The sequence below is a fragment of the Rhincodon typus genome, chromosome 20 (genome assembly GCF_021869965.1).
Source record: "Rhincodon typus isolate 14 chromosome 20, sRhiTyp1.1, whole genome shotgun sequence".
NCBI classification, from domain to species: Eukaryota; Metazoa; Chordata; class Chondrichthyes; order Orectolobiformes; family Rhincodontidae; genus Rhincodon; species Rhincodon typus.
In genome coordinates this window covers 19,264,371-19,286,412 of record NC_063351.1, presented here as the reverse complement: position 1 = coordinate 19,286,412, position 22,042 = coordinate 19,264,371, and the positions used below count along the sequence as shown (strand labels likewise).

Sequence of the window (22,042 nt, the reverse complement as noted above, 5' to 3'; positions counted from 1 at the left end):
ACCAGGAATAGACCATCAGAAAATGCAACCACATGGGATTTGCCTCCTCAGTTGCACATTCTGATCAATCGTGCAGTTGGAATCCAGCAGCACCACTATTTTACTGATATAAAACCCGTCAATCTCCAGTAATGAGGTTCCATTCACAGCCTATCTAATCAAGCTGTTTATATCCTCCTGTAGTGTAAGGTTATCCTCCTCATTATTTACTCCTACCAATGTTCATTGCCATCTGTGAATTTACTGATCAACCCTCCTGCATTCAAGTTAAATCATTTATATATACCACAAACAGCAAGGGCACAACACTGATCCCTATGGAACACCACTGGACACAGGCCTCCAGTCACAAAATCATCCCTCAACCATCACCCTCTCCTTTCTGCCACTCAGCCAATTCTGGATCCAACTAGTCAAATTTCCTGGGATCCCATGGGTTCTTACCTTGCTATCAGTCTCATGCAGGACCTTATCAAAAGCCTTGCTGCAGCCCAAGTGGACTATGTTGAATGCATTGTCCTCACGTACATACTTGGTCACCTCTTTGAAAAGTTCACTCATTGGTCAGGCATGACATTTCCTTAACAAAACCATGCTGACTGCCATTGATTAATCCCTGTCTTTCCAAGTGCAGATTAATTCTGTCACTCAGAATTGCTTCCAATATTTTCCCCTCCATTGAAGTTATACTGACTGGCCTGTAGTTTCCTGGTTTATCCCTTGCTCTCTTCTTGAATAACAGAACCACATTGGCTGTTCTCCAATTCCCTGTGGGCAGAGAGAAATTAAAAATTCCCTGCATTCTCTGCTATTTCCTGCCTTGCTTCATACACCAACCTGGCATTTATTTCATCTGGTCCTGGAGACGTATCTACTTAAAAGGCTGCCAGACCACTCAGACCCTCTTCTGCATATGTGCTAATTTCTTGAACTATATCAACGTCATTCTTCTGCTTTCTATACACATATCGTCCCTCTTACTCGTGAAAACTGATACAAAGTATTCATTTAGAACCCTACCTAGATCCTCCTGCTCAATGCACAAATTATCACTGCGGTCCTTAATGAGCCTCACCCTTTCCCTAGCTATCCTTTTGCATGGAATATACTGGTGAAATAAGTTAGGATTTTTCTTTATTTTACCTGTCATTATACTTTCATGCCCCTTTTTGCTCTCCTAGTTTCCTTTCTAAATTTGCCCTTGCACATTCTGTAGTTCTCATGGGCTTCAGCTGTTTCGTTCCCCTGGTATCTGCCCGAAGCCTCTATTTTTCTCTTCATCCAATCCTGTATATCTCGTAATACCCACAGTTCACTGGATTTGTTGGTTCCATCCTTTATCTGGCCCTGTACTTGCCCTATTTCCTTCGAATGCATTCCATTGTTCTGACACAGATTTACCTTAAAGTTTCTGCTCTCAGTCCACTCTGGCCAGATCATACCTGATCTTACTACAATCAGTCTCGCCCAATTTAGAATTTTGATTTCAGGCCCATCCTTGTCCTTTTCCAAAACCATGTTGAATCTAATGGAATCACTGCCTGCAAACTGCTTCCCCACTGATACTGAAACCACTTGCCTGGCTTCATTACCTAAAATTAAGTCCAGGACCACCCCGTCCCTTGTAGGACCTTCTAATGTACTGGCTTAAAAAGCTGTACTGGATGCATTTTAAGATTTCCCATCACAAAGACAGAAATTGCTAGTGAAACACAGCATCTCTGACAGCATCTGTGGGAAAAAAAACAGAGTTAATGTTTTTAGTCTGGTGACTCTTCATCAAAACTGATTTCTGCTCCATCTGAACCTTTCACATTATGACTACCCCGTGAATGTTGGGGAAGTTTAAATTCCCTACTATCACTACCTTTTTACTTATGTACTTCCCTGAAATTTGCCTACAAATCTGCTCTTCTATTTCTCTAGAACTGTTAGGGGGCCTATAGTACACTCCCAGCAACGTGATTGCTCCTCTTTTGTTTTATGTTCTACGCATATGGCTTAATTTGAGGAGCCTTCTAAGATGTCACCCTTCCTTGCTGCTATAATTGATCCCCTGATCAATACTGTGACAACCCCTCCTTATATGTCCTTCCTTGTCTTACCTGACGACCCTGTATCCTGGAATGCGGAGCTACCTGTCCTGCCCCTCTCTCAAACATGTCTCAGTAACATCAATGATATCATACCAGAGATAGTAGGAACTGCAGATGCTGGACAATCTGAGATAACAAGGTGTAGAGCTGGACGAACACAGCAGGCCAAGCAGCATCAGAGGAGCAGGAAAGCTGACGTTTCGGGCCTAGACCCTTCTTCAGAAAATTCAGTTAAACTCCATCCCTCGAGCAATGGCAGACAAAATTCCATTTGCCTTTTTAATTACCTGCTGCACCTGCAACCCTACTTTTGGCGATTCATGCACAAGGACACCCAAGTCCCTCTGCACAGCAGCGTGCTGCAATTTTTTACCATTTAAAACATAGTCCATTTTGCTGTTATTCCTACCAAAATGGATAACCTCACTTATCAACATTGTACTCCATCTGCCAGACCTTTGCCCACTCACTTAGACTATCTATATCCCTCTGCAGACTTTCAGTGTCTTCTGCACACTTTGCTCTACCACTCACCTTAGTGTCATCTGCAAATTTTGACACACCACACTTAGTCCCCAACTCCAAATCATCTATGTAAATTGTAAACAATTGCGGTCCCAACACTGATCCCTGAGGCACACCACTAGCCACTGACCGCCAACCAGAAAAACACCCATTTACCCCTACTCTTTGCTTTCTATTGGTCAACCAATCCTCTATCCATGCCAAAACATTACCTGTAATACCGTGCAACTTTATCTTATATAGCAGCCTTTAGTGTGGCAGCTTGTCAAATGCCTTCTGGAAATCCAGATACACCACATCCACAGGTTCCCCATTGTCCACCATGCAAGTAATGTCCTCAAAGAATTCCACCAAATTAGTTAAACATGACCTACCCTTCATGAACCCATGCTGGGTGTTTCTAATGGGACAATTTATATCCAGATGTCTTGCTATTTCTTCCTTAATGATAGATTCAAGCATTTTCCCCACTACCGAAGCTCAGCTAACTGGCCTATAGTCATCTCCACCATCAGTATCTAACATGATATATCTGTTAGATAGGGGATGGCCACATGGTACTCCTGCACTACTTGCCTTAGATCAAGTAACGATAAAACATGCTAAGGGCTGAAAAGTGGACTCAAACACAGTTCATAAACTGCATGGAAAACATACTCTGTCCCTTTGTAAACCAGTCTAAAGTATGTAACGTAAAATAATGAACTTCTGACTTCTGGAAGTCAAAAACAAAAATAGAAATTGCTGGAGAAACTTAGCAGATCTGGGCGGCATGGTGGGCAGGTTAGGTTGATTGACCATGCTAAATTGCCCTGCAGAATTCAGGGATGTGCAGGTTAAATGGAATGGCCACTGTTCAGAAGGTTGGTGCAGACTCAATGGGCTCTTTCTGCACTGCAGTGATTCTATGATTCTATCTATGGCAGCATGATAGCTCAGTGATTAGCACTGCTGCCTCACAGTGCCAGGGACCTGGGTTCAATTCCAGCCATGGGCAACTGTCTGTGTGGAGTTTGCACGCACTCCCCATGTCTGTATGAGTTTTCTCCAGGTGCTCTGATTCCTCCCATGGTCCGAAGATGTGCAGGCTAGGGGCTTAGCCATGGGAAATGCAGGGTTACAGGGAGAGGGTAGTGGGGTGGGTCTGGGTGGGCTGCTCTTTGACGGGGTGGTGGGGTCTCAATGGGCCAAATGGCATGTTTCCACACTGTATGGATTCTATGATTTGGTCGTATTTGTGAGGAGAAAGCAGAGTTAACATTTCAAGTCTAATAACCTTTCTTCAGAATTGACAGACAGATCATGGAACATATTGGTACCAACTTCAGAACCAGTTCTGAAGAAAGATCACTGGACTTGAAATGTTAACTCTGCTTTCTCTTCACAGATACTATCAGACTTGCTGATAAAGTGCAATTTCTGTTTTTGTCAAGGTATATGGGGCAACAGTTAGGTTGGACCTCAGTCAAAGGCTAGAATGTGAGTAATAGTCACTCAGATGGATTTTAAACTTGAGAAGCTGCATCCAGCATGGAGCTTGCTGCTTTTGGGTAGGGAGAACTTGGTGAATAATATAACTCATATGAGGATAACTATGGGTATTATTTGGAATACAGAGTTAAAGCATGAGCAATAAGTTGAATCCAAAGCTTATTAAGTTAAAAAAAAAGCCAGCTCTGTCCTTTTAAAGGTCATGACGGATATAAATCTAAGAAAATCCCAAAAGGACAAATGTGTTGAATTAATTTCCATGTCAGCTTTCACAGATGGAGACCTTGGACAACTGGTAGATTGAATTATTTCAGGTGTTCATAATATATGTAGAAGTTGGTAAACATTGCAATGAATAAACTTGAAGAAATCATTCTTTGCAGGACAGGAACAGACATGACACAGCCTGCAATTCTGAAAAAAATGAGTGAGGAAATAGGCGAGGCCCTGATTATTATTTGCAGCCATTCCATGATTATAAAATGCCATCTTCAAAAGGTTGGAATGCCTTGGAAACTGTTTAGAGAAACTCAACAAGAAAAGACACAAAGACTTTGACTTAGGAAAAACAAAGCTTACAGCGTTAAGTTTATTTTAGTTGGAACAAAGACAGGTCAGGTGATGACAAGATTTTGGTCTTTTAAAACAGAAAATATAGCTTCAATATCAACCATTGAAATTTGAAAATCGTTGTGAAACCTGAGTGATGAAATGGCCTCAAGTCAGATGATGGTTTTTAGTTCCTGTGAGTAATCGACAGCAATAATAAAATTAATTATCTGTCAATTAATTCCTTTAAAAGAAATGTTGCATAAACATGTAGTTATGACAGAATCAGAGGCTGGAAGGATAAACACAAACAGATTGAGAGTCAAGTACCCTGTGGAACATAAAGGCTCGTTTACTGTTAGGACCTTAGAAACATTTGCGGAATGCAACTAGTTGGAGTTGAATAGACTGTCTATTCTGGTGCCAGATCAATATCCTGGACTGTTGGAAGATTACTTTGGAGGAGGGGACGGGTAGGTGGAATCATCAGGACAAATCTGAGCTTTAATTTCTGGAGAGTTTCTTTTGTATATATATTTACCTCTCCGGGGAGATTAAATAAATGAGTTAGATTATGCTGCAAGGCAAATTATGTGTGGTCTGGAAAAGCAATGAGTTAAATGCTCTTTTCTGGCAGTTCATGATGTTACCTGAACTGCAAGATCAGATGGCAGTTTTGTAAACCCCATGCATATGCTTGTTATTTTACATATAATTGTTTAATTGGTGACAGCTCTTGTGAGTTTGGGACTCTCTCCAGAATCTGTTTTGCAGCTTATTAGTCAGCCTTGAAACAGCCACAGCTATCCAAATAATAAAAGCTCAGCTGGTCCTGACAGAACTGTAAGTAACAGACTTTCTGGTTTAATGCTTTTGGTGTAAGCTGCTTGAGATGCTATACTCAATGAGTTGGAACTACTTTCATTGATCTGTATGAGCTGGCTTTAGAGTCTAAATTGGCCCAACTTGGAAAGCATTCAATACAATGCAACCTTTTCAAATTTTCGAAAGTATTGTTTCACATATGAGCCTTGCGAGGACTTCAATGAAAAATCACTGTGTAGAACTTTTTGAGATCCTATCATTGCTCTTTGCTGTTTTCTTTAATAAAGAGACATTGTTTTCATAAAGTGTTTGGCAAATGTATGGGAAGGAGAGGTGCCAGAAGAGCTCAGCATCATTTTTATGATTGCAGGCCATGCAACAATATATTTTTGCAATTTAAGCCGACAAAGTGCATACTAGTAAGCCAACTGAAAAAGTGGTACAATTTGTTTTTCAAAAAGTAACTATTCAATTTAAATATGGTGGTTGCACTAAAATGTCAACAGTTGTTCCGGAAAAAACAACTAGAAGGCAAATTGACATGAAATAAAAAGCCACAATTGTGTAGATGCTGGCAATAATCAAATGTTGACAATATCTGAATGAAACAAAGTTAATATTTCAGAGTTATGACTTATTAATGAGAGCTGATGAAAGGTACAGACATGAAACGTTGGCATGAAACTGCTTGGTAACAGAGTTGGAGAATTAAGTAGCCCTGTGAATTAAAGTGAACACTACGGTGCTGATACACTACATTTTACAGTCCCCCAGGTATGTAGTGAAAAACCTGATCAATACATTGGACATTGTATTGAAGGATGACATGCCTTCATGCATGTGCATGTTTTAGTCATACAGGATTCCATTATTTCAAGAAATGTGCTTAGTACTGTTGCCAATAAAAAGTGACTAGTTAACGTGTGCTTTTATCACCTTTTTGTGTTGAGATTGTTGTATTTAAGTAGAACATTGACCAGCTGCAGCCTCCACAGCTATGGAATTCTGTGTGAAATAAGTAATAGTGGAAGTATTCACCTTCATAAAATGAAAGTGCATACTTGTGGCTAACACCCAGCTATATTCCTGATTTCAAGCAGATAATTGGTATTGAAAATAGTATGCAGAGTATTTTCCTCAGATGAATTGACTATTGCAGAACTATCTTTTAAGTGCTTTAAATATATGAAAATTATCCTCTCACAGTCAGGATTTCCTCAGATTATGTTAACTATAATTTTGTTTTATCGACTCATGAGATATGGGCGTGACTGGCTGGCCAGCATTTATTGCCTGGATCTAGTTGGCCTTGAGAAGGTGGTTGTGAGCTGCCTTCTTGAACAACTGCAGCCCATATGCTGTCTGTTGTCCCACAATGCCCTTAGGGAAGGAATTCCAGGATTTTGACCCAGCCACCGTGAAGGAATAGTGATATATTTCGAAGTCAGGACAGTAAGTGACTTAGAGGAGAGCTTGCAGTTAATGATGTACCCAAATATCTACTGTCCTTTTCCTTCTAGATGGAAGGGGTTGTGTTTTTTTAAGGTACTGTCTAAGGGTCTTTGGCAAATTTGTAGATAGTAGTGGCAGCGGAGAGTACTAAGCGCAGTGGTGGAGGGAGTGGATGCTTATGGATGTGGTGTCAATGAAGTTGGCTACTTTGTCATGTATGGTACGAGCTTCTTGAGTGTGTTTGGAGTTGCACTCATCCAGGCAAGTGGGGAGTGTTCCATCACACTCCTGACTTTTGTGCCTTATAAATGGTGGTCAGGCTTTAGGAAGTTGGAGCAGACATGCATGTAGCCATTGTATGTATATGGCGAGTCCAGTTTAGTTTCTGGTCAATGGCAACCCCAAAGCACCACACCACCCCAACCCTGGATCTTGATAGTGAGGATTCAGTGATGGTAATGTCATTGAGTGTCAGGGGATGGTGGTTAAATTATTTGTAATTGGAGATGGTCATTGCCTGGCATTTGTGTGATGTGAATATTACTTGCCACTTGTCAACCCAAGCCTGGATATTGTTCAGATCTTGTTGCATTTGAACATGGACTGCTTTAGTATCTGAAGAGTCGCAAATGGTGCTGAACATTGTGCAATCATCGATGAACATCCCCACTTCTGACATTATGAAGGAAGGAAGGTCACTGATGAAGCAGCTGAATATTGTTGGGACTAGGACACTACCCTGACGAACACATGCAGAGATGTCCTGGAGCTGAGATGACTGACATCCAACAACCAAGACCATATTCCTGTGTGCCAAGTACGACTCCCAAAAAATCTTGGTCATGTGGTTTTAGTGCCCCTCCTGAATGTTTGGATTCAAGACAGACTTGTTGAAGAGAAGGCATTCAAGCATAGTCTCTAACCTCCTGGCTTCTCTGTTGCATGTTCGCTATATATGCTGGTGCAGGAAGGCTGGGCTGAATGGTCTCCTCCTGCACCATAATGATGCTCTGATACACCTATACATGATAATCTGAGATATGCCAGGTTCTCAATTTATTCTTACAAAGTTAACAGACTGTTAGCTGCATGTGCTTCGCTCTTCAATGTATTCTTCTGGCTAACTCTACCCACACTACTTATGCCTTGTGAAATGTAATGTTGTGTAATCATCTCAAAGTTGTTCTAGCATCTTAAAGCCCTTGTAGAACAAAGAAAATCAGTATTGTCACATTAATGGGAAAATATTGTTATGGACCAGACCAGACCTCCTCACAAATTGTTTAGAAAGGTAACCTAGACCCTAATGTTTCTAATTTTAAAGATAAATGTGAAGTTCTTGTTCCATATGTGATGTAAATTGTCAAACCACTCAACGTTAAGCAAAACACAATTTATTTAAACACTATAGTTAAAATACAAACAAAAGAAGGGAAATTTAGAATAACTTACCAGTGGAAAACTTAACCAAATAATAAATACAGTACCTATTACTAATTAACTGTTCCAATATCGTAACATCCCATAAACACACACCTTGGCAAAAAGGTAAATTCAGACACAGATTCTTACAGGCAGCTTCCCAATCCAGGAAGGAACAACATCAAGAGAGGTTTCACAGAAAGTCACAGAAAGGAATCATTTACTGAAGTTTGCAACCCTTCTGGAACCTAAACAGCTTCTAACGCTACAGCTAAAAAAACTAAAAAGCCTGATCTGGGAGAAATGGCCACTCCCTTTCCATTGTTATAACTGATTTTAAAAAAAACCTAAAGACTTCTTAAATGATTGATTTAGACTGGCTCCAGTAGACACTTTTGCACCTCTGTCTTGACAACCTCTCTCCAAACAAACCCAGGACAGACTAACCTATTTAAAGTGACAGCATCACAAAATGGATTAGCAATCTTTGACTTGTGTCATCTGATTTAATTTCCTTAGATTTTCATGGCCTGAAAGAGCTTCAAACAGTAAGGAACGTTGACTTTAAAATGGCTGCAGTGATCACCTGACCACAATTTGAGGCAGTCTTCATGAAGTCCATAAACAGGAGCCAGTCAGTATGGAAATTGACATTATCAAACAGATTGAAACCAGACCATCTGATTTGTAACATGGAATCCCTACAGTGTGGAAACAGGCTATTTGGCCAAACAAGTCCACACCACCCCTCTGAAGAGTATCCCACTCAGACCCATCCCCCTACCCTTTCCCGTGTGTAATTCACCTAACTTGCACACCCCTTGACACTATGGGCAATTTAGCTTGGCCAACCCACCTAATCTGCACATCTTTGGACTGTGGGAGGAAACTGGAACACCTGGAGGAAATCCACACAGACACGGGGAGAATGTGCAAACTCCACACAGAGATGGTCGCCCGAGGGTGGAATTGAACCCGGGTCCTTGGTGCTGTAAGGCAGTAGTGCTAACCTCTGAGCCACCATGCTGGCCCCAGTTTCATTTACATCTTTATGGAAAGTTCATGTTGGAGATATGAAAATCTGTCCTTCTTAACCAGCTTAAAAACATCAGACAAAATTGCTGGAAAAGCTCAGCTGATCTGGTGGCATCTGTGACGGAAAGAACAGTTAACATTTTGGGTCTAGTGACCCTTCCTCAGAACTGATGGTGGCTAGGTAAACATCAGTTTATATGCAGAAAATAGGGTGGTGGGTGGGGTAGGGAGTTAATGATAGGAAAGAGCCTTAAGAGAGAGAAAGACAGTTGGACAAAGGAGTTGATAACAATCAGGCTGGGAGGGTGAATAGTTGTTAATGGGGACTATTAGTGACTAACAACAGGTAGTGTAATTGCAGGCTTTGTGATAACAAGGCCTGGTGTGTGGGATAGGAGGCTGGGACATGTGAGAGTTTAGGCCCTAAAAGTATTGAAGTCAGAGCATCCGCAGTTCTTTTGGTTATTAAAAACATCAGACATTGGAATACACAAATCAGATGTGTTTCATGGAGCAATTTTTGCTTGTGTGGAGAATTGTGATGGTTTGGGACTGGAATTGAAGAAGTATCTCTCTCCCTGCTTTCTCTCAGCCTTTTGAAACACAATGTACCACTGACAACTCAAACAAGCAAGAAACATGTGATCATGAATACTCAGATCTATAATACTCACAGTTAAATTTGACATAGTGCATCCCTTATCAACCATGGTCTCAGGTTAAATCCTTAGACTGCAAGAACATTCTAAGGGCTTTAAATTTTATATTCCCTTTTTTTGCATTAAATATCTCTTTTTAAACTTTGTACTTTTTAGTGTTGCATTTTTTATTACCTTTTCAGGTAGGTAATCATCTTGTTCATTCTTTCTTTCACTCACGAGAACATAAGAACATAAGAACATAAGAACTAGGAGCAGGAATAGGCCGTCTGGCCCTTCGAGCCTGCTCCGCCATTCAATAAGATCATGGCTGATCTTTTCGTGGACTCAGATCCACTTACCCGCATTCTCACCGTATCCCTTAATTCCTTTATTGTTCAAAAAAAAAATCTACCTTTTTTTTAAAAATGTTTACTGAAGTAGTGTCAACTACTTCACTGGGCAAGGAATTCCATAGATTAACAACCCTCTGGGTGAAGAAATTCCTTCTCAATTCAGTCCTAAATCTGCTCCCTCTAATCTTGAGGCTATGCCCTCTTGTCCTAGCTTCACCTGCCGGTGGAAACATCCTCTCTACTTCTATCTTATCTATTCCCTTCGTAATTTTATATGTTTCTATAAGATCCCCCCTCAATCTTCTGAATTCCAATGAATATAATCCCAATCTACTCAGTCTCTCCTCATAAGCCAACCCCCTCAACTCCGGAATCAACCAAGTGAACCTCCTTTGCACCCCCTCCAGTGCCAATACATCCTTTCTCAAGTAGGGAGACAAAACTGCACACAGTACTCCAGGTGTGGCCTCACCAGCACCTTGCACAGCTGCAACATAACCTCTCTGCTTTTAATTTCAATCCCTTTAGCAATGAAGGACAAAATTCCATTTGCCTTCCTAATTACTTGTTGTACCTGCAGACCTACCTTCTGTGATTCGTGCACAAGGACACCCAAGTCCCTCTGCATAGCAGCATGCTGCAACTTTTTACCATTTAAATAATAATCTTTTTTACTATTATTTTTACTATTGTGATTCACTCTGTTTAATTACATTTTTATTTAAAAGGTGTATAGTTTCATGCTAAAAAGATCATTTTAAATCTTTATGGTTAAGTGAGGAGATTGAAAAGCTGGGGGAACCAATTCACCCCTCTGTAATTGGCTGTATGTGAGTTTGCATAGGGTCTAATGGATTGGTCTTGAGTTAGTAATTGCAGGTGAATAAGCCAATAATGAGATTGAAAGGCTGAGAGAAAGCAGGAAGAGAGATACTTCTTCAATTCCAGTCCCAAACCATCTCAATTCTCCACACAAGCAAAAATTGCTCCATGAAACATATCTGATTTGTGTATTCCAATGTCTGATGTGTTTAAAAACTGAAAGAACTGCGGATGTTCTGAGTTCAATAATTTCAGGGCCAAAGCTCTCCCGTGTCCCAGCCCCCTACCCAATACACCAGGCCTTGTTATCACATAGCCTGATCCCTAAGAGTAATAAGAGTTTGAGTAATTTGTCATCATTAAACTATGATCTTCCATTGTCACCACTCTCTGTCACCTATTTTTATGCATCACCATTATAGCTGTTTTATTTTATGGTACATAATTACCAAAAGATCTCAGATATCTAATCTGAATTGAACTACACCACTTTAGAAAAATATTTTGTACATTATGACTGTCTGTAATAAGTGGCCATACATCATTCAGGTCTGGGGATAACTTAATATTTTAGGGGTGATTTTGAGTATTATATATTGCATAAAGTAGTGGTTCCTGCTTGAGGGCCAGTTGAAGACATACATTTTGTCTTTAAATTGAGGTGTAATTCTCAGGAATAAAATGGCAGGATTAGATGATTGTGGAGATCCATCCTATCAGGGGAATATTTTGTTTAGGACCATTATTGGATTAATCGCTGCAAATGAATATTTTTGCTCCCTAAAGAGAGTATAAAAGAAAGTGGACTGAATAATTACAGTTAATTTAGAGTATTTGCACTTTAGATGCATTTAAATCTTATCTTGGCTTCCACATTCCAGTGATTAAAAGAGAGAGACTGTGCATGTGTGCCATATAATTATGTCTTGAGCTTTGTTTGTGTGCTGTTTCTTGTCAGGGTCACAAACCTCCATTTGTCAAACCTGGGGAAGTTCTCCATTTTGCAAACAGCCTTCTGGGGTCAGTGCTAAGAATGTGTGTGCAACTGAGGAATTTGAGAGTGTTTCTGTGGCCAGTCTAGCAGCACACAGGAGTCCCAGTGTCAGCAATTCAGATAGCTGAGTGGTGAACATATTAGTCAGTACCAGTCAGATAGATCCATCCATTTTAGCAACAGAAGAAAATATTTAGTGATAGAATTGGCACCTTCATTTAAAACTGTGGTGAGTTTTGGATGGGTTAGGGGAAGGAAGTGATGAAAGAACAAAATTTTTGAGGAAGCTGCATCAGAGAAAATATGGATTTAAATCTGTCAGCAAATGTTATTGAAGGCCTCATAGTTCAGAATGCAGCGTTAGTGTTAAAATCAAATAGAAACTTGTGGATGATGGCCCAGAATATAGTGGAAATATAATTTTCCTTTTTGGGTGGCCTGACTGAAAATGTCATATTGTGCCAGGATTGTCGTCACATTGCGACAACATCATCCAAGAACTTTGTTTTAGTTGGACTGATTGTGAGCTTAACTTGCTGACTGGAGTAATAAGAAGTTAATTGAACAGGTCATGAATTTCGCAGAACAGTCTTTAAAGCAAGTGCCATCTACTGGAGTTCTGCATATTGCACTTTGGAGGCTATTTTGGTTTGTAATTGCACTTGAAATATGAAGGAATAATAATCCATATACTCATTGACACAAATTGATTATATTTAAAGGCCCCAATTGTCAACCTGAATGCAGGCAGACACACCAATATTTGTTCCAATCACAATCTGTCTCCTTGACCTACAGGTCAGAGTGCATTGGTGGGCAGGCAGTGATCCGATGCCTATGATTGGTTCTTTAAATTGTCATTGACTGGATTTGTTGAAAGCTGAGTTCTACTGTTGTTAATGTGAAACACAGCATTGAAACAAAACAAGGACTTGCTCCAGTTTGTTTCATTTGGTGGACATTTGAACTTTTTTTGGGAAAGAACTGTTTTTAATTCCATCCAATTTATCTATCGTTTACACGGTGCCATTTAGCCATAGATTATGTAAAGTGCATCTGCATAATCCATATGATCTGTGCTGCCGCCTAGGGGAATCAGCAATTTTAACCCTTTGTTTATTGATACATTTGTCAATATAAAAGATTAGAAAGATAAATGCAAGTCTATTTCACCTTTTCATGACTGCCAGGCATTTCAAAACATTTTACAGCCAATGAAGTATTTATGTAGGAAACAGGCAGACAGGCAGTTTGCATACGGCAAGGTCCCACAAACAGCAACAAAGTAATGATAATATAATCGGTTTTTGTGATATTAATTGATTGAATTTTAGCTAGAACATTGCCTTACTCTTCTTGAGCTGTGAGAGCTGACAAGACTTTGGCCCACTGTCTCATTTGAAAGTTGGTCCCTCTGGTGCTGCACCAATATCCATGCTGTACTACTGTCAGGCTAAATATTTTATGCTTCAGGTCCTGGAGAGAACTTAAAAGCTGCCACCTCCTGATTCAGAGACAGATATGCTCCCAGCGGAGCCCTAGGCACAACATCACCTCTGTCCTTCACAATATCTATCCATTCGACTTTAAGAAGTGTTTTATTTCCTGGATGCAGCATAAGTAAATGATAAACATTTTGCAAGAGAAATATCTTTTAAACAGTAAGTCAACTGAACATGGTAGCATTCATAGTTACTTCAAGAATTCAAGATAATTAATACTGTTTCAAATTTCAAAAGTGTGTTACGTAATTCAGTAATGCACGTCAAAGTCAAGAATGTTAATGATATACCAAAGGGGCAAAAAAGCACTACCAATACTAATTTCTAAATAATATTCAGTATCCAGTGTACGTGTTCAGATTCCAGCCGGGTAAAGACTAGATTTGCTCAAAATTGGACCACTTGCTAATTGCTGACTGTTCATATCAGGAGAAAAAGTGGCACAGAAGCAAAATGCCAACAAGTGTTTCAGGACAGGTAGAAAAATAACTGGTGATAGTGCAGAGATTGACTGAACATATTCTATTTTGATACTTACCTTGTCATCCATTTTCCTGCTGCTATTTACCTTGTACCAAATATATATTTACAATCCTCCATGCTGAGAACCATTACTCTGGTCTCCTCTAATAATGATTTCTAACCAATTTCAGGTAGGTATGTTGAAATGACCAATGCCCTGTTTGTTTGATAAACATGTCCTCTGACAAACATTAGGAACCTACTATTTGATAGAGATAGGGTAGTTGCAAAGGAAGCGTGTATTGCACCAATCCATGACATAAAGTTTTGGTTCTGTGGTATCCTCACATTTTCTCAAGGAAATGTATCTATCTGCATAATCTTTTTATTGGTAATGGCAAGTAATTGGTAATGGCTGCCAAATCATACTCTGGTATAGTACACAAAGAGGCTACTCAGCCCATTATGTCTGTGGCTGTTTAGCAGAATTACTCATTGAGTCCTCCTCACTCTTCAATATGTAGCCATGCAATGACTACTTCTCTAAGTATTTATCCAACATCCTTCAAAACGTTATCACTGAATCTTTTCAGCCAGTACCTTTTTGAGATTATAACTTTGTTGAATCATATTTTCCTTGTGTTGCCTCTGATACTTCAATCACCTTTTCAATCTATGACCTTTGGACCCATCTGTATAGCTGTGGGAAAAATTTCTCCTTGTGTATTGTATGAAGACTCTCTCTTCTTGATTTCGAACACTGCCAAATTTATGTTTTTAACCTTCTCTACTCAAAGTTTAAACCCTCCCAATATGTACTTTTTTGGAAGCTTTTCATCCTTGGGACTGATTGACTAAGTCTCCTTTTGCATTGTTGCGAAGACCTTGACATCCTCCAACAGTGTGATGTCCAGAATTGGCCACAATGAGGTATCTAGGGCCTAACAAGTGAATATTTTAGCATAACTTCCATGTTTTTTCCCTTTATAACTGTGCTTAAGACCAAGGACCATGTATCCCTTTATATCACATCTCTCAATAAGTCCTGCTAGTTCAATGACTTGTGTACCTATGCTTCCAGATCACTGTACTGAACCTACTTTAAAATTATACTAGTCAGTTATTACTTTTGCTCGTTCTTCCCACCAACGTGTATGATTTCACACCTCCCTGCTTAAATTTCATCCCTCTCACCTGTCTGCCCATTTCAGCAACCTATCTATATTCTCCTGGAGTTTGTTATTGTTTTCTTTACTCTTGATTTGATTTGAAATTTTGAAATCTATGTTTCTGTATACCCAAGACAAATTCAATTACAAAATGTTTATCAAAAAGAGCCCTGGTCCCAACATTTCACCCAAGCAGGACACTACTATTGAGATGGATAGAAAAGTGGTTAGCAGACCGAAAACAGAAAGTAAAAATACATGAGTCTTTTCTGAATGGCAGGCAGTGTTTAGTAGGTCACTGCAGGGCTTGGTACTAGGACCTCAGCTATTCACAATATATGTTAATGATTTAGATGAGGGAATTAATTTTAACATTTCTGAATTTGCAGATGACATAAAACTGAGTGGAATGGTGAGCTGTGAGGAGGTTGCAGAGATGTTGCAATGTGATTTGGACAAGCTGAATAAGTGGCATTCAGATGCATGGCAGATGCAGTATTTAGTGGACATGTGTGATGTTATCCACTTTGGTAGCAAAAAAAGGCAGACATGTTATTTGGCTGTAAATTGAGAGGGGGGGATGTTCAACAAGACCTGGGTGCCCTCATGCACCACTCGCTGAATGTAAGTGCTCTGGTGCTATAGGCAGTAAAGAAGGCAAACTGTACTTTGGCCTTCATATCGAGAGGATTTCAGTACACTAACAAGGATGCCTTGCTACAATCTTTACAGTGAATTGGTGAGGCCACACCTGGAATATTGCATGCAGTTTTGGTCTCCTTATCTGAGAAAGGATGCTCTTGCTATAGAGAGAGTGCAGTGAAGATTTACCAAATTGATTCCTGTGATGGCAGGACTGTCATATGAGGAGAGATGGAATCATTTAGCATTATATTCTCCAGAGTTTAGCAGAATGAGGGGGAACTCACAGAAACCTATAAAATCTAACATGACTAAGAAGGTTAGATGCAGGAAGCAATGATGGGTTTGGGGGTTGGGGAATCCAGAGCCTGAAATTATGATCTAAGGATAAGGACTAAGGTAAGGAGAAATTTGTTCATCCAGAGAGTACAGTAGTGAGCATGTGGAATTCACCACCAGGGAAAATAGTTGAGGCCAAAACTTTGTGAGTTTTCCAGAAGGAAATGGATATAACTTGTGGCTAAGGCATCAAGGGATATGGGGGGGAAGGCAGAATTAGGGTATTGATCTCGATGCTCAGCTATGATCATAATGAATGGTAGAACAAGCTCAACGGGTCAAATGGCCTACTCTTGCTTCTATCTTCTATGTTTCTATGCTTCCCTCTAGTGGGAAACTTAACTGTTTTTCTATATTCACCATAACTCTGCTTTCTATTCAACAGCTAATGTTGTATCCCTATGATCACTGCACCTTTAGTCCCATGGGCTTTGATTCTGCTAACAAGTCTACTATACAGTATATTGTCAAACATCTTTTGGAAGTCTCAATATCCAATCCTAAATGCACCACACTCCTCAACCCTTCCATTATCATGGAATACCTCAAATGAGTTTTTTTCTGAAGAAGGATCCCAACCCGAAATGTCAGCTTTCCTGTTCCTCTGATGCTGCCTGGCCTGCTGTGTTCCTCCAGCTTCACACTATGTTATTGAATACAATATAGCTTTTAATCTGTACTGGCCAGCATTGATTGATTGACATTTGGAGAAATATGAGAGTCAATGTCCCTATTTGGATCTCTAAATATGTCCGTACCACCAACATCCTGGCCTACAGTTTCCAGGTTTACCCATCTCTCCTTTTATCTCCGGAGAAGTGTTTGTAGTCCTCCAGTCCTTTGGCAGCATTCCCTATCTAGGAAGCATGAGAAGGTTGTGGCCAGGCTTTCTGCAATTTCCATCCTGGCTTCCCTCGGCAACCTCAGTTACATCCCATCTGGACTGGGTGACTTTTTCCATTTTAAGCACTGCTGACCTTTTAAGTGCCTCCTGTTTAACTGCGCAGCCTCAGAATGCAGAAGCCTTCAACAAATAAACATCAGATAATGCTCGCAGTTTTCACTGAGTATAGCACTTCAAAATATTCTGAGTCTGTGAAAGGTACTAATATAGTTCACCTTCACTAATAGATTATTTTGGTATTTCCTACAATAAATAAGATGCTGTTTATGCTTGGAAAGACATAAAATGCCAAAATTCCCAATGTTAACAATGATAATGTTTGTTAGGAAGCGTAATATCCTTCCATTTTACAAAAAAAGTAACAAAATCCATTTCAAGACAGTAGTTCATTTTTTTTGCTTGGAAGAGGGAAGGAGGAAATCATAGTGGCAATTTAACTTTGTGTAGCAATTATAGCCTGAACCAAAACAAATATTATTTACTTCTTTGAGCTAGTAATTATAAAGGTGATGCATTAATCTTTCATGTTCACAAGATTCTGCAGTGAAAACTTGACCAAACAGCAGTTGTAGGTTATATTCTATTGTTGTCCTGTTTCTCAGGAGACAACTTGCAGTGAAAGGTCTATATAAACGAGAGGAGTAAATCCTTGCTGGTTTTCTATTGTGATCAGATTCTCCTGAAGTAGAATACTGTCAATGTGCGGAGGCAATCCTGATGACTCCTGGGGGAGAAAAAAGGATTGACAATAGAATTGAGTTCCATATCTGAAAGTCTCTCTTAAAAATGTTTGTTAAATCTAAAAAGAGGAATCCCTAGAGTGCAATTCCTCCAACATTGTAACTCCCATTAGGGAGCCCACTCATATTCAATTAAGAATATGCAAGTAGAATACATACTATGTACAGCTCTGTCTTGTGTAATGGAATAATATAGATCGGGAACTTCTCAGATTTGATCTTTGCTCATTCTTGACTTTGAGCTTAATTAGAATAACAGTGAGGGTGCTACAATTCTCAGGACCCTGGGCTAGGATGGCGTTAAAATCAGTGTTTACAATTCTGATTGTCATTGTTGGAATGGATCTGTGAACAATTAAATTGCAGGATTGAACTTAATTCTGATTCTCTGTGGTTGACTCTCTAACAAATATTCATTGACTTTGCTCAGGTGCTAGCCACATCAAAGGAGGGGCATCTGGTTTTTGTGAAACTCAGTCAATCCAATCAGGAGCAAAAAGAAAGTCAATTTGTACCTTCAGTCCCATCTGTAGACCAATACCAACCTGAGAATGCACAGGGTTTGCTTGGACAAAACTTATGTTGAACATATATATGTTTTAGTGGTTTGGACTTTTTTAAAAAAAGCTACAGGTCAAAAATGTTTTTTATCTTATGATGACACTCATGTAAATCATGGTGTCATTGCTGACATGACTCCCAACATCAATAAGAGAACGTCCACACTACACTGGAGAGCTGTAATTGAGAACCCACTATGCACAGATGTAAATAACAGTTCCAGTATGCAAGGTGTTGAAGACTTGTACTTAGAGAAGAAACAAGCAGCCCCTGGGAGACTGCATATGCAGACACCCACAGCCTAAGTTAGTCTAGATCTATATCTCAAAATGTAGATTGCAATATTAGTTTAAAGCAAAGAATAAAGAAGAGGCACCAAAACTGAGAAAATCATGAAATTAATTCAGGCATGTGTTTAAGATTCACTGTTCAGCCCACCAGGTTCTGAATATTTTTTTGAAATCTTAATTGTAATAAAGGTCTCTCTTTGCAGTTTCCCCAAAAGATCAATTTAAAACCCCCTTAGTCACACAGACCCAGAAGTGGAGGTAGTAATGGAGCTGTATAGTTTGTCAGCCTTCAGGTCTTCTTCCTGCTGTCCTGTTGGCAGAGATTTTTCTTTCTCACATACGTATATGTATAACCAAATGGTGAAATAATGGTGCAGCCTGGTGTTAATCCGTGCTGCCCAACTATATCAGCAGCTCAACTTGATAAGAGTTAGCAAGATACACATATTCTAATTCATGGGTTTGAGACGCAGAACTGCCCTCTACTCATGTTCAGGCTCATTACTTAAGTTGGGAATTCAACAAAGGATATATATGTTTAAGGGAAAGTAGTCTATGTTTTTGAATCATGTGATGTGACAGCCAACGAGACATAGTATTATTAATGTTTGATTAGGCTGCTCTGACTTACTCTTTTCACTTGGATAGAATTGCAGAAATAGTGAGCTTTTGATCAGGAGAAAATGAATAATCATTATTTACATGTGTAATGTTCAATCAGAAAGTTAGCTTTCAGGTACCTACTGGACAGATGATTGCATGGCACATTGCAAGCAACCTTCACCTTGTTCCCTGATCCAATGTCATTGTCTGAACATTTACCAACACTAGATTCTGAGGACAACTTGTGTGTCCACTACACCAGTGATACCTTTGGCTAAAATCAGGACTGAGCTGGTGCCTCCCTAATGTATATGATTAGTACCTCACAATAACACCTTTAGTGCGTGGTGAGACATTAACTCCCTGATCAATTAACTGACTCCAAGAAGACATAATTAAGTTGCCATTCTTGGGCTCCTAAGGAAAACAGAGTCTGGTTCCTGCATTTGATCGCTCATGAGTATACATTATCAGTGTTTTTATGTTACTGTTAATTTGCACATCTCCATTATTACAGCCATTTGTTGCAAATTGGCAAAACAACAGGGGAAGAAAGATCTTTTGAAAATTTTGTTACTGCAAATCACAATTTTTGTTCTTTTTTAAGAACCTGTAAAATTCAACTCCCATTTTGTGGATTGGGGTTTTCATAGATTTCATAGGTTCCCTACAGTGTGGAAACAGGCCATTCGGCCCAACAAGTCCACACTGCCCCTCTGAAGAGCATCCCATCAAGACCTGTTCCCCTACCCATGTATTTCCCATGTCTAACACACTTAACCTAAACATCCCTGGGCACTATGGACAATTTAGCATGGCCAATCCACTTACCCTGCACATCTTTGAACTGTGGGAGGAAACTGGAGCAAACCCATGCAGAAATGGGGAAAATGTGCAAACTCCGCACAGACAGTCGCCCGAGGCTGGAATTGAATCCAGGTCCCTGGCACTGTGAGGCAGCAGTGCTAACCACTGAGCTACTGTGCCACCCAAAATGTTCCATTTCATTTTCATTTTATGGAAAATTGAGAAATGATCTCAAATGAGCTTGACGACAGGTACATATAGGAAAGCCAAATTCTCTGACATGTTAGTCAGGAATAATGGGATAAGTTCTGAAAATTTAGACTTGAACTGTTTAGGATGGGAATCAAGAAGTACTGTCTTATACACAAATGGTAGAGATCTGGAGTTAAATGCTTAGATTAGCTGGGATAATCAGAATGAGGGGCTGAATGGCCTACTTTTGTTCTGCCTGAGCTGGCAAGGTCAGAACAAGAAGGGCACCCAATTAGGCGGGCTGGTGGCTTACGCAAATCCAGCCATCTTCTCATCTTCGCCAAAAGTAAGTCCTGTATGGGAAGGCCCTTTTTGCTTGCAGTTCTGAAGAAAAGTCACTGGACCTGAAACGTTAACTCTGTTTTCTCTCTCCGCAGATGCTGCCAGACCTGCTGAGTTTCTCCAGCTATTTCTGTCTTGGTCTTCCTGCCTCAATGCTAATTGGCCACTTAAGGGCCTCAATCAATGAACATTTGACAGTTTCAGCCTGCCATGCTGGGACTGGGGTCTTGTGGCACAGTGGTAGTGGGCCTAGCTCTGGGCCAGAAGGTCTGGGTTCAAGTCCCACCTCAGGATGTTATCACCATGGAGGTGTGTCATAACATATGTACACAGGCACTTTTTTAAAAAGAGGAAACATTTTAACTCCATTGCAGGCAGGCTTTGTCCATGCAGCGTTCCTGATTGTGCTACTCTGCAGGCAAATAGTCACCCCAGAGGACAGGAGCTTGCATTAAACAAAGACAGTCAGTGTCTGATCTAGGAACTGGAAATTGGGCATGGGAGAGATTTGCCTGTTAGAAGACACTCCTCCTGCCTTTGCTTCCAATCTTCCTTTTGTTTAATGTCTCGTGGTCAGGACATCAATCTCGCCTTAAGAGGGATGCTCATGATATCGTCCCCGTAACATGGCATGTGAGCTGAGGCTATAAAGTTATCATACTTTACCATACCTCCGATCATATAAAACATGATACTTTCTTAGAAGCATATACTCATCCTGTTACATAATAATTTAATGTTAGCCCAGACACTTGCATGAGGAATATAATGTTGGTACAGAGTAAACAATTGTAATAAATGTCCATCGGATTCTTCAATACTCCGATATCCACACTCCATTTCTTATTGGAGGTAACAACATAAGTGTTGTAAACCACCCTGTTGGAGGCAAACTCACGGCACCCCTCCCCTCTAATCCCACCTGAGATCTTCCCCAGCCAGTCCCTGACACATCAATTTCTTGGATTTCCATGACCCTGGGACTCCTGGATACTATTCTGTTAGCAGCCAAGGCCTCTTCTTTGGTTGAGCAGAAGAGCTGCTGAGGTCTGATTGGTCATAGGTCATGCTGGGTGTGAATTCCACCCTGGGGTCTTGATTCTAGGGGATGTCCCACCAGCAGTTTCACTATTGCCTGATTGGTGTATGGTTTGAAAGACCTTCCTTGGTAAGGCAGGGCAGATCTTTTGCTGGCTCTCTCACTGGTCATGACACCTTCTTTGCTTTAATAAGATTCCACCTACTATCTTCTGTAATGATATGATGAAATGTAGAACAACATTG

At 40.1% G+C, this 22,042-nt stretch overlaps 1 long non-coding RNA gene across 1 annotated transcript in view; it reads left to right on the top strand.

Moving 5' to 3' along the window:
• Positions 1–4,961: 4,961 nt before the first annotated feature.
• Positions 4,962–22,042, top strand: part of LOC125485563 — a 59,445-nt gene continuing 42,364 nt past the window's right edge. The window contains exon 1 of the long non-coding RNA XR_007264273.1: positions 4,962–5,134. This is a non-coding gene — a long non-coding RNA (uncharacterized LOC125485563). The remainder of the gene's footprint in view (positions 5,135–22,042) is intronic.